The sequence below is a fragment of the Crotalus tigris genome, unplaced genomic scaffold (genome assembly GCF_016545835.1).
Source record: "Crotalus tigris isolate CLP2741 ecotype Arizona unplaced genomic scaffold, ASM1654583v1 scf7180000017598.18339901613:2243638, whole genome shotgun sequence".
Classification (NCBI taxonomy): Eukaryota; Metazoa; Chordata; class Lepidosauria; order Squamata; family Viperidae; genus Crotalus; species Crotalus tigris.
In genome coordinates this window covers 736,538-751,321 of record NW_024096502.1, presented here as the reverse complement: position 1 = coordinate 751,321, position 14,784 = coordinate 736,538, and the positions used below count along the sequence as shown (strand labels likewise).

Sequence of the window (14,784 nt, the reverse complement as noted above, 5' to 3'; positions counted from 1 at the left end):
TTCATTAGCACAAGATTCCGAGCAAGCCCCAAACTAGTGATTCAAAAAATAACCCAACATACCTCTGGGTGATATAGAACCCCCTCCCCCCTTGAGCCCCCCCCAAGAGCTTTTCCTGGCCCAAGTCATGCGCTTTAGCTACAAGGCTGCAATGCTCTGAACTTGGGTCAATGAAAATTAATACGCAAATATAAACTTGGGAGGATTCACCTCTAGCCTTTTGAAAGAGCAGAAAGAAAGAAACGAAATTTGCCTCTATTTTAAAATCAGGGGAAAATCCAATTTACTGCATTGTACAATACACTAATGTTAAAATTGTCTTAAACAGAAATACTAATAGTAGTTAAACAGTAATAGTAATAGTAGTAAAGTTGGAAGGGACCTTGGAGGTCATCTAGTCCAACCCCCTGCTCAGGCAGGAAACCCTACACCATTTCGGACAAATGGCTGTCCAGTCTCTTCTTAAAAACTTCCAGTGTTGGAGCATTTACTGCTTCTGGAGGCAGGCTGTTCCACTGATTAATTGTTCTCACTGTCAGGAAGTTTCTCCTTAGTTCTAGGTTGCTTCTCTCCTTGATTAGTTTCCACCCGTTGCTTCTTGTCCTGCCTTCAGGTGCTTTGGAAAATAGCTTGATTCCCTCTTCTTTATGGCAGCCCCTGAGATATTGGAATACTGCTATCATGTCCCCCCTTGTCCTTCTCTTCGTTAAACTAGACATACCCAATTCTAGCAACCGTTCCTTATATTTTTTAGTCTCCAGTCCCCTAATCATCTTTGTTGCTCTTCTCTGTACTCTTTCTAGAGTCTCAACATCTTTTTTACATCGTGGTGACCAAAACTGGATGCAGTATTCCAAGTGTGGCCTTACCAAGGCCTTGTAGAGTGGTATTAATACTTCACGTGATCTTGATTCTATCTCTCTGTTAATGCAGCCTAGCCTACTTTTGGAAATAGTTGATGGGTGTCCAAACTTGTTACTGTTACAATTTATTTTCCTGCACAGACAATCGATTTCAAAATGAAGAAACATGTATAATTGCAGAGTTGAGAAATTTCTGTTTTATTGGTGACATTTTTTTACTTATCAGGGATATGGAAAAAGCATTCCTCAAGTAGCTTTAAACCCTATTTTGCTCTTAGTATTTACTGTGTCCCATCAAATATATTTTCTAAGGTCCATATGAATGTTCTAATAATGGATGGACTGTAATTTTAATCGCATCTTACCTTTATTTGCCATTTATTTGCCTTTATTTTGAGATACTGAACTGTTAAACATAAACTGGTCAAGAAGAATGAAGTGAAATTAAGGGGTTTGATCTATAATTAATTTTAGTCTTTGTTGGAGCAATATCTTTGCCTTAGCTTGACCCCACAGAAAAGCTGATCTGGAAACGCAGCTGAATACGATTTCCAGTGAGTCTTCTGTGGAAGACTTAACCTTCCACAATGTTCTCCAATCTGATGGGGGTGCTAGACTATAGGTCTAAAATTCTTACTTCCTAAAGTAGTATCCCAGACATTTGGGGAACATCAAGTCATGGAAGGCTAATTTATTACAGAACACACACAAATAGGTGTTCAGGGAATGTTTAAGAGCCAAAGTACACTCGAAAATAATCCTAAAAGTCACATGGATAGACTGGGACTAATGTTATCTAGTAAGCTTATATTTAGGACATGCCATTTGAGTCCGCAGACAGAGTTGTCGGCCGAACACTGCACCACACTTGAAAAATAATTAAGGCATGTGAAAGGGTGGCTTGTGACTCTTCATGTGCCAATGTTGTTATCAGGAAGAAGAATGAGTTTGAGCAAGACAGTTGCAAAGCCAATTCACAATCGGAGAACAAAGAGAACCAGCTGGGAGTAGTGATTCAACCACACCAAATGCAAGATAATTCAGCCTAGGAGGAGCTGAGAACAGCTGTTGACTAGTTGACCGTCTGCCAAGAAAGCCTGGATAAGATCCAAGGTCAGGCATGTCAGAAAAAGATCAGTGTGTTGAACTTTTACCTTGAGAATGCCTACAGACCCACTGGCGAGGAGAAATATTTTCAAGAGACATTTAATGGGAGTATGGTGATTTTATGACACAACTGTTGGAGTTTACATAAAGCTTAAACACCTTGTCATGTGGTAGGGTGGGTTGTTGTTGTTATTGTTGTTGTTGTTTTGGAGATCCAGCCGTAATCACATTGTGCAGCTATACAGGAAAGCAAACACCCAGGGGGAAAATAATGGTATTTCCTGACTTGACGTGAGGAGTTTTAAGAAACTACAAAGAATTTATTCAAGCCCTTGTCGTGGCCAAGCAACACAGGATAAATGTCAGGGAATTGTGCAGCCGGTGACCAAATAAAGTCAGAAACCCTGGCACGAACTTATTGTTTTATGTAAATAAATGTATTTACAGTAAATAAGATAGGCAAACAGGAGCATCGTCAGGTAACACCATGAGGTAAATCACAGAGCAAACCGAGGTAAAAGGCGGGAAACAAGGAAACTCCCCCTTTATACCTACAGCAACCAATCACAGCTTAGATTGCCTCATGCAGGAGCCCGCTCTCAATCAGCTATAACTGTGTGTTCTGACTCATTACACACTTCACTGTCCCAGCTATTAATTTAAATATCTTAATAATAAATATTTCCTTTCTTTGGCAGGTTGCATATATAACAATAGGTCATCCCTCAGTTACCATTTGGGTGATTTCTGAAGCTCATAGACAATTCTCCTAGCAGACAATTGCTTCATATTCAAAGTTTGGCCACGAAAATCTGACGAACTTAGCTTCTGCTTGCTTCAATGGAAGAGTAATTCCACATCACTTCTGGGACTTAAGTTTCAGTCTAGCTCCACGCTAATATACACACAATCTTACCAGCATGAGAACACAACCCGGAGGAGAAGCTGTGAATTTCTCCAACTTAGCCTTGCTTGGTCTTGACCGTAAGGTGTGCAAGAGTGTTCTACGTGCATTTTTCTGGGAGTTAACTTGAAAAAGTCCTGGCAAGCTCTGCTCCAGAAATCACAGTGGGAAACACCCATTTTGGAGGACTTTGCCCAGACAGCTTCAGAAGGTTTAGCCCACAAAGCATCTGACTTGAGAAGAGGGGAAACTCCCTACACAGCTACGTGTCTGGCTAGGGATCCACCCGTAACTATTTGTTATTAGAGATTTGTACACAAGCACACCTTCCTTCAATAATTTGGCTTTCCCTGGAAGCTGGCATAAGAAAATTGCATAATCCCGACATAGCTGTTGACTCTCATAAACACGGGACTATACATATCACAATGGTAACACGGTACACCACAAAACTAAGCTTATTTTATATTGTACACCTATCATTGAAGGGGATGGGTATTATCACACCTTCCTGGCTTCCATTTTCTCTTATTTTCACAGCTCAGAAAAAAAAGGGGGGGGGGACACACGAATGAAACTTGCATACGTTCATGGCAGCATCGCTGAGAGTCAGAGAGACCAGGAGAGGGTGTGAAGTGCTCCTGTCCCAAAAGGTGAATCGTGGGGATTCTCCCAAAGGAAGAAAAAAATCCATCTCCTTTGACAGGAGGTGACTAGTTTTTGAGCTCCCAGTCGTTGGGAAATTATAACACTTTTGCAGTCGCGTTTCTTTCTCCTGTAATGTTTGGTCTCCTTAATTTCAGTAAATTTCCTTTAAAATTGCATAAATGTTCTGGCTGATGTCAGCCGATGGGAAACACAAAATAGGACTTGAAAATAAGAAGTGTGCAACCACGATCAAATGCAATCATTCAATGAAGCTTTGACTTACCAAAAAACTCTGTTTGGATGGCTCTTATTATTAACTGGAGTGTATTATGAAAGTAGAACACATTTAAGTCCTCACCTTTCTTTAGAAAACTGATACAGCTTTAAGTGATGAAAAGGAAAAAGAGCTCATGATTAATAGCCATATGCCCGAGCAGAATCTGTATTCACACCCTCAGAATGTATATTTATCTCTGGATTTTCTATTTTTAATCCTCAAAGGAGCTGACTTTCTGATTAAAACTCTTAACAAGGAGCCAGACAAATGCAGAACCAGGCAACACACTCTCCGATGTGCATGGTTAATATCATCTCTCTCCCTCTCTCTCTTTTTTTTTCTTTCCCTGGACATTACATCCTTTTATTGAATTCTTTTTATACCTGCAGAGTTTATGCAGGGGTTCACCAGAGTCAGAAAAACTGATGATAAAGCAGCCTGGTCTTCTGAAAGAAAGTCACCACAAAGAGGAGGAATAAGACTGAACCGATGGATGAGTTAATTCAGTCAACAGCCGAATATTTCTTTCTTCTTTGTCACAAAGCCACATAATCTGACCAGGGAATAGAAAGCACGGCCACCCAAGAAGAGCAAAAAGGAAATGTTCCTGTGAGACTACAACTCCCATTCTTATGAGACTGCTGGATACCAGGCAGCATTTAGAGGCCTCCAACTACAGATGGTCCTTGATTTACAACCGTTCGTTTAATGACTGCTTGAAATGACAATGTCACCAAAAAAGTGACGAATAATTGGTCCTTACCCGTAAGATGGTTGCCATATCCTACCGTCAAATCATCAAAATGTGGGTGTTTGGCAACCAGCATATATTTACAATGGTTGTGGCATCCCAGGGTGACATGATCACCACTTGTGACCTTCCCATCCAGCTTCTGACAATCAAAGTCAATTTTTCATTGCTCAAAAAGAGCAACCTTATCAGTTCTCGCAAAGGCACACAATCTTTTGGCCTGGTGAATTGTTTAAAAGCTCAGCCTTGATGTCCACATGGTTCACTTAAAAACTGTAGGGTGTCTCTTAACAACATGGCAAAAAAAAAAGGTTGCAAAATCGGGTGTGATTCATTGAACAACTGCCTTGCTTAGCAACCAAAATTGTGGTCGTAAGCCAAGTCTACCTGTACACAGAAAAGCAACTGGCAAAGGGAGGCAAATGGGGGTTAATCATTATGCATTTGCGCTGTGCAATCGCAGCATCAGTTGTGAAAACAGGCAGTCTGGATGCACAAAATATTTCAGGATTCCCCTCCTGCAGAAAGCATTCCAGAAAGTAAATAAATAAATGACATTGGGAAGAATAACTACATTCAAAGGCTGAGCTTTTTAAAAAAATTCACCAGGCCAAAAGATTGTGTGTCTTTGCTAGAACTGATAATGTTACTCTTTTCAAGCAATGAAAAAAAAACTTCAGAAAAGTAGCAGGTTGGATTGCAGAATAAGCAAAATAAGCAGATTGAAGGAGAATGATGGGAAATTATACGGGTGCCTCTTACAGATGCTTCTTCGTATTTCTGAACAAGCAATGCATACATAAATAAAGAAAAACCCCACAGTGATCTCAAAGTAATAGATACGACAAGATGCTGATGCTGCCTCACCCAAGACTAATATTAGTGGGAGAAGAAGACATTGCTAGTAAAAAAGTTGCTAGTAAAGCCACAGTCTTCCCTGGGACCCAGAGAGTCATATCCAGACTTTTGAGGATCAAAGAGAAAGAAGATACAGAATATTTCCAAACTTGGAATTTATTTTATCAATGGTTGGAAAAAAGGGGTACGGACTAAGAATGTAACTTGTATTATTAAGCAAACAAATTAACCCAGACGACACGATGTTTATCAAGCGCTAATCAAAAATATTTTATCTTCCTGGGCTCCAAGATCTCCACAGATGGGGACTGCAGCCAAGAAATTAAAAGACACTTGCTTCTGGGGAGGAAAGCTATGGCAAATCTAGACAGCATACTAAAAAGCAGAGACATCACTCTTCCAACAAAAGTACGTATAGTCAAGGCCATGGTTTTCCCAGTTGCAATGTATGGCTGTGAAAGTTGGACCATAAGAAAGGCTGAGCGCCAAAGAATGGAGGCCTTTGAACTATGGGGCTGGAGAAGACTCCTGCGAGTCCCCTGGACTGCAAGGCGATCAAACCGGTCAGTCCTAGAGGAGATCAACCCTGACTGCTCTTTAGAAGGCCAGATCCTGAATTTGAAACTCAAATACTTTGGCTACCTAATGAGAAGGAAGGACTCACTGGAGAAGAGCCTGATGCTGGGAAAGATTGAGGGCAACAGAAGAATGGGACAACAGAGAATGAGGTGGCTGGATGGAGTCACTGAAGCAGTAGGCGTGAGCTTCAATGGACTCCAGAAGATGGTAGAGGACAGGAAGGCCTGGAGGAACATTGTCCATGGGGTTGCGATGGGTCGGACACGACTTTGCAACTAACAACAACAAATCAAATATTATAATAGAAAATTAATGAAAAAATTTGAAAAAAAACCCAGACCATCACTCCTTTCTAAGGGAGGTGGGCATTTCTTCTCACGTTCAAGCTACACCTGATGGATGCACAGAGAGGAGGGTCCCCCATATGGCCGGTTTCAACTGGTCCATCCTTTGCCATTTTCCCAGCCTGGGACAGCCCCCTTCCAGTCTTTTACATATGAGAGTCTGGCTAGCCAATTCCTCTGAAGAAGGCAGCTGCCAAGTTGCTAAGAGCACAGTGAAGCAAAACTATCAGGTAACAAGAACCTTTTTAAAAGACCTGCTCCAATTGCCTTCCAGCCACCATGGTCTAATTCAAAGGCACAAAGTTCTAAGTCCGAACATCTGAAGGAGTCTCTCCTCCATTATCATCACCAGCGGGAAGAGTCCTGCACAGGCTCCCATCTATGAGGGAGAGTAAAACTTAGTGGCCATGGCCACAGTCATCTTCTCAGAGGTATGGTCCCGGGGCAAAGTCTTAGCCCAGAGTAAAGCACAACTTAGAGGGTGGAATGTGCTTTATCTGAACTGCCCAAATTTTAAGGAACCGATTCCATGATTGCTACCCTGCCGAGAACAGCTTCTTTCAGTTGTTGGATGTTCATCTTTGATTCGGCTTTGATGGTACCAAGCCAGCATGTTCTTTGCTTGCCCCTTCTTGTTGTTCCACTAACCCAGGAGTAGGCAACCTTGGCTCTTTTATGACTCATGGACTTCACCTCCCAGAATTCCTGAGCCTGGCTCAGGAATTCTGGGAGTTGAAGTCCACGAGTCATAAAAGAGCCAAGGTTGCCTACCCCTGCACTAACCTTTCCTAGCATCATTGACTTCTCCAATGAATTTGCACGCATGACATGGCCAGAGCAAATCAGATATAGTCTTGTGATTTTGGCTTCTACCAAAGTTTTGGGTTGTATATATTTACTATATACAACTATACTTTATACTATATACTTTGGCCATCTAATGAGAAGGAAGGATTCACTGGAGAAGAGCCTAATGCTGGGGAAGATTGAGGGCAAGAGAAGAAGGGGACGACAGAGAATGAGATGGCTGGATGGAGTCACTGAAGCAGTAGGTGTGAATTTAAATGGACTCCAGGAGATGGTAGAGGACAGGAAGACCTGGAGGAACGTTGTCCATGGGGTCGCGATGGGTCGGACACGACTTCGCAATTAACAACAACAATATTTACTATATAAATATATTCCTTAACCTGCTGTATTCTGTATAAATAAATCCCATATTTCATTGTTGTTGCCTATATTAAGTCTATAAATAATCCACTTGTAAATGGCAAGTTTACTTAGGTCCTCAATCCATTGGGTGAAAGAGACCATTCATTTATCTTTGCAGTGCTGTCAGTGCTGCAGAATTAGACTTTTATGTTGCCTCAGATTTCAAGTACTTGGTATGTATTATTTTCCTCTGAAAATATTAGCCTTTGTCGCACAATTATATTTATATAACCCATAACCTCTATAGCAAGAGCATAAATGGATCTCGAATCACCACTTAGACACAAAAAATAACATTTAGAATTCATTGAACTCTGTTAATGTTTATATAGAAAAGGTTTGTCAAAACCAGAAATTGGTTAGTGATGGATTAAGGATAATGTTTCTTTCTTCTTCTTCGGACATTATCGGACATTGACGATCATGTTGGCGATCCTGTTTTTATCAGCAGCCGCACCAAAAAGGGCTGCTGAGTTTTGTCCAAAGCAGTCCCTTAGATTTTGAAGCCACGATGTTCTTCTTCTGCCTGGACCTCGTTTCTTTAAAATACATTTTTTTTACAGTGTCTTACACTTACCAAGTTTTGGGAGAAAGCATTTGATTTTATAAATGATGGCGTCAACTTCAGTGAAAATACTAAGTAATGAATGGCAAACAATAAACATTGGATTCCTGAACAAGATCAGTGTGTTCATAATGGGAATTTTGTGCTCACTTTCTTCTGGAAAAGAACAGATATTCTTGCAGTTCTCACATATTTTCCTTTTAGTATCTGTTAATCCTGCACAGTGGCAGCTTTTTCCCCACTCGGCTTTGAGAAAAACTGCTCAGCGCGGCAAATGTTGCCAAACAGAGATATCCTTGCCTGCACATGGTACTCTTGGCCTGGAAATCTCGCTCCATTTGTAAAATTTACAAAATTCCACCAGGCTCATTTCAAGGGAGGCTCTTGCTGGCGCCCCATTATAAGAGACCATCTACATCTGCATTATCACTGCAAGGGTCAGTTCTACATTATTGGGCTCCAAAGCATGAAAGCCGAAGTCTGTAGAATAACAGAGTTGGAAGGGACTTGGTGGCCATCTAGTCCAACCCCCTGCTCAGGCACAAAACCCTATACTATTTCAGACAAATGGCTGTCCAGTCTCTTCTTAAAAACTGTGCTGGAGCATTCACAACTTCTGGAGGCAGGTTGTTCCACTGGTTAATTGTTCTAACGGTCAGGAAAATTCTCCTTAGTTCTAGGTTGCTTCTCTCCTTGATGAGCTTCCATCCGTTGCTTCTTGTCCTGCCTTCAGGCGCTTTGGAGAATAGCTTGACTCCCTCTTCTTTGGGGCAGCCCCTGAGATATTGGAAGACTGCTATCATGTCACCCCTAGTTCTTCTTTTTATTAAACTAGACATACCCAATTCCAGCAACCGTTCCTTATAGGCTTTAGCCTCCAGTCTCCTAATCATCTTTGTTGCTCTTCTCTGTACTCTTTCTAGGGTCTCAACGTCTTTTTTCACATTGTGGTGACCAAAACTAGATGCAGTATTCCAAGGGTGGTCTTATCAAGGCATTATAAAGTTTCAAAAATATTTGAGCCCTTTATGGGTTAAGAGAACAGCACATTACTTTTTAACATGTGTTCTGCTTATTTTGAAAAAAAAACCTGGCTCAATTTTGAAAGGCTAAGGGGTCAAAAATCAGAAAGCAGAGGAAAAATTATTGGCTTTGCCCCTCCCCCGGGATATTTGGGGTAGTCACAGAGGCAGGGACAGCAATGCTTATGGTCGGTGAGAGGGTCACCTTCACCCCCTCAAAGGCACCCCTGTTTACTCCCCTCTCTTGCAACTCTCCACCCTGACCGTTGGTGGCGCCCTGCCCACGGACAATAGCACAGTTCGAAAAATTAATCCCAACGATGCCCTGAAGACGGACATGTCCTACAAAAGCTGTGTTTTAGGATCTCTTTGTCAGCCCCACAAATAGCCTCCCTTCCTCATTATCTCAGTGCCTATTTGATCCCTGCTGTAAATAGTTCCTCTCCCATATGAACGGGCTCCAGAATCCAATATAAACATTCTTAAAACAGCTCACTCGGCCATGGAGGTCAATGGCCACTGGCTTAGACAAATACTCCAGCGTCCAGGGATATGTTACAGATAAATGAAAGTAAGCACAACTCTGCTTCCTGAGAGGACTTGCCTTAAATTGTAAGGTCTCCTCAGAGCTGAGATGAACCCCTGGGGATGCCACAGATAGGGTCTGTAGTTCTCTTGGCAACAAAACCGGAAGAGGTGTGCCGTTTCTTTCGTCCTGCTGTCAGCTATTCCTTGAGACTTTTAGCCAAGCCTTCGCCAGGTCCAGCTCTGTTTAGTTTTCCAAGATCAGCCAAGGTTGGCAAAGGACCATCACAGGCTGAGTGTCCAGGCATCACTCTGGTCCTGGCTAAATTAATCTCCTACATTTTAACTGCCCCCCCCCAATAACCAGAAAAGGTGCAATAACCATGCCTTTCAACCCTTTAACTGAGGCTAGGAGAAGAACAAATGTCTTTGAGAATACCAAAAAAAAAAAAAAAAAAAACCCACTCAGGATTAATTTTAACCCAGGACAGATTTCTTCACAAAACACACTAAATTAATTCTACACGATCCGGTTGTGTTGCAGGAAGAACTACAATCACCCCTCCCTCTCTTCACCCTTTCAATATACGTGCCCTCTACATTATTGATTGGAATATGTTCCAGGCACTGATTGGCTAGCTAGGCAGAAGTGGGTGGGGCTTATCCATCCTGTGGACAAGGGCTAGCAATGCCCTGAAGCTTTTCCTGAGCATCATGACAGAATGGGCATTTCCTAGAGCACAGAGTTTGATGCTTTTGACCCAGTTGATGTGACTATTTGCTGCCACAGCCTCCGGTTAAAAAGGCCTGGCAGAGTTAAGGGCTGAGCAGGGACGAGGTCTTCTAATTCAAGAACCCCCTCCCCCCCATAACTGCTGAGAGAGTGGTTCTCAACCTGTGGGTCGGGACCCCATTTGGGGTCGAACGACCATTTCACAGGGGTCACCAAACAACGCAGCCATTTTCCCCCCTTTTCCATAGCTGTGCTACTCCCTTTTATTCCATTGGCTTTTGAAAGCCAATAGAATAGACTCTCTTGAATAGAGTCTAATTCTATTGGCTTTCAAAAGCCAATAGGAATTGTCCAGGCTGTCTCTGCCCTGCTGAGCCCGCCAAAAGTCCCATTCTGCAAACGGTGCTGCACCAGTTGAGTAGTCCTCGACTTACGACCGGTTGAGTAGTCCTTGACTTACGACCAGTTGGGGGTCGCGGCATTAAAAAGGTTGAAAACCACTGTGCTAAGACCTCAGAGTTTTCGGAGCCTCCCTCACAGCTACTAAAATTGCTAGACTGTTACCTGAATTCTGTTATCGCAGAGGAGGAAATAGGACTTAAAATAAGTTCATCTTCCCGCCTGGAGTTCACCAAAGGGGCACACACACACACGGAGAACCGAGTTCTGGCTCTTAGACCAACAAAGAAAGAGAAGTTAAAGAAAGGAATGTTAGGCTAAAGCAAACCACCACGCCTTGGGATTCAACCTAGCCAAGCCATGGGCAGAGCAACGATTAATTATGCAAAGCCCCATCACGGCTGCGGGCTGGGATCCAAACCTACCCGGGCGAGCAAATGAGCCAGATCCGCAGCGTCTCCTTGCTTTCGTCTTTTGCCGAGCGGCCCTAGCCTGCCTGCCCGCCCACCTCGGTCGAGGCCCCCAGCCTCCAGCGCTACATGTCTGGCTGCCGTTCAACAGAACATCTAGGAACAGAAAACAGACCGAGGGGGGAAGCGCCTGTCAGTCACGGACGCCGTCCTGGCAGCACCACCGCCGCCGCCGGACAGGACGCAGCGGAACTGGGACCAGATGCGCCCTGGCTTGCAAAGGGCTCTGCCGGCCTCGCCGGACCGCTCTTGCGCCTGAAAGTTTTTCTTGCTTCGGGAAAGGCTCCCCGGGCGGGGAAAGCGCGCAGCTCCCCACTTGGGGAGCCCAGAGCATCTCTCGGGAAAGAAAGCGAGCACCCGACGCCCCGGACAGCTCCGTCCCTTTGCAAAGCAGCGCCCAGAAGCGGCTGCGGCGGTCGGGCAGGGCGGCGAGGGATTTCAGCACCCACGGCAGCGCCGCGGAGATCTTCTCTACTCGCCGCGCTTCCCGGCACCGCCGCGCCCTGGCCATGGCGCGGGGAGGCCGGGGGTGACCGCACCCCCCCGGGCTCGCTCGCCGAAGGTCCCGGGGACGAGCTGCCGAGCGACCGCCCGCCCCGCGCCCCAACTTTCTGCCCCGCCGATCGGGGGAGGCTGCGGACGGCAGCACGTGGCTGGGCCATTCCCGAGCACTTACCGGCCCCGAGCGAGCCTCGCAACCGGGCGGCGGGGCGCGGAGGCAGCCGTCAGCTCTGCCGCCGGCCAGGCTGCATGGCGCGGAGTCCGGCCGCTCCTTCTTGTAGCTGCAGCCGCCGCCGAGGCGCCCGCTCGCTCGCTCGCTGGCTCGCTCACCAACCGGCCGGCCGGCAGCCTCTCCTCCTCCTCCTCCTCCTCCTTCCCGCGGGCAGCTCAGCTCCTCTGGAGGTGACGTCGCCGCCGCCGCCTCCGCCTCCTCCCCGCGCTATTTATACCCCGGCCTGGCGGTTCATTGAGGCAAAAGAGGCCGTCCGACCGTCCGGCCAGCCAGCGAGGCCCGGGCGTGGCGCTCGCTCGGCACATCTTCGGTGGAGTGGAGGCCGCTCCTCCCCGGAGGCTGTGGCTGAAGGGCCGGGCGCACATCTGGAAGGCGAGCGCCAGGTTGGGCAACGCCGAGCCGGGAGGGACTTCTCCGGGCTCCTGCGTGACCCCCTCCGTGTGTGACATCGTGGCTGAGACCGATTACGCGAAATTCACGGGGAGCTTGTTTCCCCCCCCCCCGGGACTGAATGAATGAATGAACGAACGAATGAATGAATGAACGAATGAATGAATGGTCCTTAACCCAAAAGGACCAGTCGGCGTGTTTCCTTCAAGAGCAGGAAGCGTGCAGGTGCCAAGGCAGATGTTATCCCAGCTCTAGCAATCCGTCCGAAGGGGTCACCTAGTTTCATCTAGACATGTCTCCCGGACTTAGCACATGCCCACAGGGCAGAAATCCAGCGAGTAAAACTGAATCCCATTCCTATTCACATTTTATTGTATACCACCCGGACTCCTTCTGTCAGGGAGATGGACAGTTTTTAAACGCGATGACAGACAGACAGACAGATTTTTCTGCAACTCTTTACAAGATGCTGAGGAAAAAAGGGGGCATTGACCCCCTATTCCCTCAGTCTAAAAGCTGTTGACGTGAGAGGGTTTATTAGAACTTTATTGTATTTTCCTGCTAACATGAGTCTCAAAGCAGTTCATGCAAATATTTGAAGAAGCAACAATATCATATGTCTGTAAATTATCATACTGTATGCCAAAAACCAGGGAGGGGGTGTTATAGGTGCTTTCCTTTCTCTTCTCTTCTTCCACACCCCTTCGGGACAGCTCAACACTGCCTGGAGAAGGATGATGTTTTCCAAGAAGTGACTTCCAAACCAAAGCACCAGATTGAGGGACTCACAACTTTTAAACCTGGCCAGAAGCACTGACTAAAGAAATAACTTTGGTGCCTTCCTTATTAATTTTACGAACTCCTTTTGTTGTGGAAAAATCACAATACTTACATCAGAAGACAAGACCACGAAGGGTTGGAGAAAACAGGCTTTATTTGTGCACAATGGTTCAGAGCATTCACATGACAGATTCTGAACCCTGAGTTACTCCCAGGGTGTCATTTTTATACAGCTTGCCGCCCACGCTTAACCTAGTAGATGACTTCTTATCTACCTTTAACCCACTAAAAGAGAGAAGTTCATATCTTGAGACAACACACATAGGAAAAAGGGAAGTTTATACAATGTGCAGAAAACCACACTCCCCTACACGTGTAATATCTTACACCATTTGTGACTTTCAGTTGGCACTTCTTGTAAAATGGTTTCTACATAACATGAACACATCTTTATGATTTTAGGTTACATTACACAGCCAAGCTTAATATTATCTATTACCTAAAACAGCATCCAGCATTCCTATTAAGATATATTTCTATAAACTTTTCCCTGGCCACCTCACTTTGATTCCGTTGTAGCTAACAGCGTTTCCTTTCTTAAAATATTTCAGTTTTCGTTCTAATCTGAGACGAACTGCCCACCTTTTCCAAAATGATTTGCACTTTTATATGCAACTATAATTATTCCAGAAATGTGTTCCCTTTGCACAGGTGTTTGTGCTTGAGGGAGAATATAGCAGTGGTTCTTAACCTGGGCGATATTGCCCCCCAGGGGGCGATTTCATTTTTCAGGGGGGCGATGGAACTAAAAGGGGGTGATATGGGGGCGATGGAGCGAGAGGTTTTGGGGACACTTTTGAGACTTTTTCGTATAGTGAATCGCTGTATATCTGTCGTACAAAAACATCAGATCGCTCGCTCTTAGTGGATTGAATTGCGTTTTCAAATGTTCCTCCAGCTAGCTTCAGTACAGAACGCCGTACATATGTGAAGACGCATCGCTTATCTTCATGCGCATTGCGCAGTAGCCTCTACCCATACAGTGGCGCGCCATTGGCCAGAATATGGGAGATAGGGGGAAAAGACTGGAAAAAAACTATTTGCATCGATATGTCCTGATGACAATTTTAAAGAAAACAAAAACAAGGGTTTGCATAAATTGAAGAATTCTTTCCTATGTTGTGATTGAGAGGTTATGTTGGGGAAGGGGGGCGATGACAACTTCCTCATTGGCTCAAGGGGGCGATTCGTTCAAAAAGGTTAAGAACCACTGGAATATAGGACCTGTTGCTGCACATTCACAGAGAATATTGGTATGTAAAAAAAGCCTCGGGGCCACATTTAAAACAATGTCTGTCTAGACAGTGGCTGTTTTCGCTCACCAATCCTACTATTTTACCGTAATCGCACACGCCTCCCAAAAGATAAGCATGCAATTTACATGCAAGTTATTCAGCAACTTGAAAATAAGGCATATTTTATATTTCTGAGAACTATCTGGCTCTGGTTTTGTTCTGTCAGAACTTGCCCATCTTCCTCACAGAGGGATATTTAAAACTAATGTTTCTCTTTGAAATGAAGCTGAAAACTTAAGTGATGGCCCAGGTATACTCCTGGACCTTGG

At 44.7% G+C, this 14,784-nt stretch overlaps 1 protein-coding gene across 4 annotated transcripts in view; it reads right to left on the bottom strand.

Moving 5' to 3' along the window:
• The window catches only part of RHOBTB1 (Rho related BTB domain containing 1), a 34,613-nt gene extending 22,216 nt beyond the window's left edge, over nt 1-12,397 (bottom strand). Inside the window, exons 1-3 of one of the 4 annotated variants that reach the window (XM_039366250.1) lie at nt 11,934-12,397; nt 11,213-11,353; nt 10,953-11,060 (exon numbers count right to left, since the gene is read on the bottom strand). The gene's annotated coding sequence lies outside the window, so the exon portion shown is untranslated. The remainder of the gene's footprint in view (nt 1-10,952; nt 11,061-11,212; nt 11,354-11,933) is intronic. The other 3 variants (XM_039366267.1, XM_039366258.1, XM_039366241.1) reach the window with 3 other exon arrangements.
• Between the last annotated feature and the right edge of the window lie 2,387 nt (nt 12,398-14,784).